At 55.6% G+C, this 1,887-nt stretch overlaps 2 non-coding genes across 2 annotated transcripts in view; both read left to right on the top strand.

Moving 5' to 3' along the window:
* Positions 1 to 1,334: 1,334 nt before the first annotated feature.
* LOC126322916 (5.8S ribosomal RNA) lies at positions 1,335 to 1,489 on the top strand. Its single transcript, XR_007559315.1, has one exon. It is a non-coding gene; the product is annotated as a 5.8S ribosomal RNA (ribosomal RNA).
* Positions 1,490 to 1,677: 188 nt separating this feature from the next.
* LOC126322886 (large subunit ribosomal RNA) overlaps positions 1,678 to 1,887 on the top strand; it is a 4,222-nt gene continuing 4,012 nt past the window's right edge. The window contains exon 1 of the ribosomal RNA XR_007559291.1: positions 1,678 to 1,887. This exon is cut by the window's right edge and continues 4,012 nt beyond it. This is a non-coding gene — a ribosomal RNA (large subunit ribosomal RNA).

Here is a 1,887-nt window from a genome sequence, read left to right as displayed (position 1 = left end):
ACCCGAGGTAATGATTAATAGGGACAGGCGGGGGCATTCGTATTGCGACGTTAGAGGTGAAATTCTTGGATCGTCGCAAGACGAACAGAAGCGAAAGCATTTGCCAAGTATGTTTTCATTAATCAAGAACGAAAGTTAGAGGTTCGAAGGCGATCAGATACCGCCCTAGTTCTAACCATAAACGATGCCAGCCAGCGATCCGCCGCAGTTCCTCCGATGACTCGGCGGGCAGCCTCCGGGAAACCAAAGCTTTTGGGTTCCGGGGGAAGTATGGTTGCAAAGCTGAAACTTAAAGGAATTGACGGAAGGGCACCACCAGGAGTGGAGCCTGCGGCTTAATTTGACTCAACACGGGAAACCTCACCAGGCCCGGACACCGGAAGGATTGACAGATTGATAGCTCTTTCTTGATTCGGTGGGTGGTGGTGCATGGCCGTTCTTAGTTGGTGGAGCGATTTGTCTGGTTAATTCCGATAACGAACGAGACTCTAGCCTGCTAACTAGTCGCGTGACATCCTTCGTGCTGTCAGCGATTACTTTTCTTCTTAGAGGGACAGGCGGCTTCTAGCCGCACGAGATTGAGCAATAACAGGTCTGTGATGCCCTTAGATGTTCTGGGCCGCACGCGCGCTACACTGAAGGAATCAGCGTGTCTTCCTAGGCCGAAAGGTCGGGGTAACCCGCTGAACCTCCTTCGTGCTAGGGATTGGGGCTTGCAATTGTTCCCCATGAACGAGGAATTCCCAGTAAGCGCGAGTCATAAGCTCGCGTTGATTACGTCCCTGCCCTTTGTACACACCGCCCGTCGCTACTACCGATTGAATGATTTAGTGAGGTCTTCGGACTGGTACGCGGCATCGACTCTGTCGTTGCCGATGCTACCGGAAAGATGACCAAACTTGATCATTTAGAGGAAGTAAAAGTCGTAACAAGGTTTCCGTAGGTGAACCTGCGGAAGGATCATTACCGACTAGACTGCATGTCTTTCGATGTGCGTGTCGTGTCGTGTCGCGCAACACGCTACCTGTACGGCAGTGGCCGTGCGCCGCGTGCGGAACCACGCGTGCCTCTCAAAACTAGCGGAAGTGTTGTTGTTGTGTGGTACGAGCGCTGAAGCTCTGGAGCGGCTGGCCTGCGGTACCTGGCGCCTGGCGCCGGTTTTGAATGACGTTCGCCCGAGTGCCTGTCCGCTCCGGTGTGGAGCCGTACGACGCCCATCGGCTGTGAGGCCGTTGGACACAAAAAAAAATAGTGGAACAGGGGCCGTCAGACGCCTCAGTCCCGCAAATGCTACTGTCTTGAAAGAGACAGTGGGAGACTGAAAAGGAAAAGATCACCCAGGACGGTGGATCACTCGGCTCGTGGGTCGATGAAGAACGCAGCAAATTGCGCGTCGACATGTGAACTGCAGGACACATGAACATCGACGTTTCGAACGCACATTGCGGTCCATGGATTCCGTTCCCGGGCCACGTCTGGCTGAGGGTCGGCTACGTATACTGAAGCGCGCGGCGTTTGTCCCGCTTCGGAGACGTGGGAGTGTCGTGGTCGCCTGTGTGGCCGGCCGCGTCTCCTTAAACGTGCGATGCGCGCCCGTCGCCTGGCGGTTCGCATACCGGTACTTTCTCGGTAGCGTGCACAGCCGGCTGGCGGTGTGGCGTGCGACACCTCGTACAACGACCTCAGAGCAGGCGAGACTACCCGCTGAATTTAAGCATATTACTAAGCGGAGGAAAAGAAACTAACAAGGATTCCCCCAGTAGCGGCGAGCGAACAGGGAAGAGTCCAGCACCGAACCCCGCAGGCTGCCGCCTGTCGTGGCATGTGGTGTTTGGGAGGGTCCACTACCCCGACGCCTCGCGCCGAGCCCAAGTCCAACTTGAATGA

Source organism: Schistocerca gregaria, unplaced genomic scaffold (assembly GCF_023897955.1).
Source record: "Schistocerca gregaria isolate iqSchGreg1 unplaced genomic scaffold, iqSchGreg1.2 ptg000846l, whole genome shotgun sequence".
In the NCBI taxonomy this organism is placed as follows: Eukaryota; Metazoa; Arthropoda; class Insecta; order Orthoptera; family Acrididae; genus Schistocerca; species Schistocerca gregaria.
Note: the sequence above shows the minus strand (reverse complement) of the source record. Positions and strands in the feature narration are given on the sequence as shown.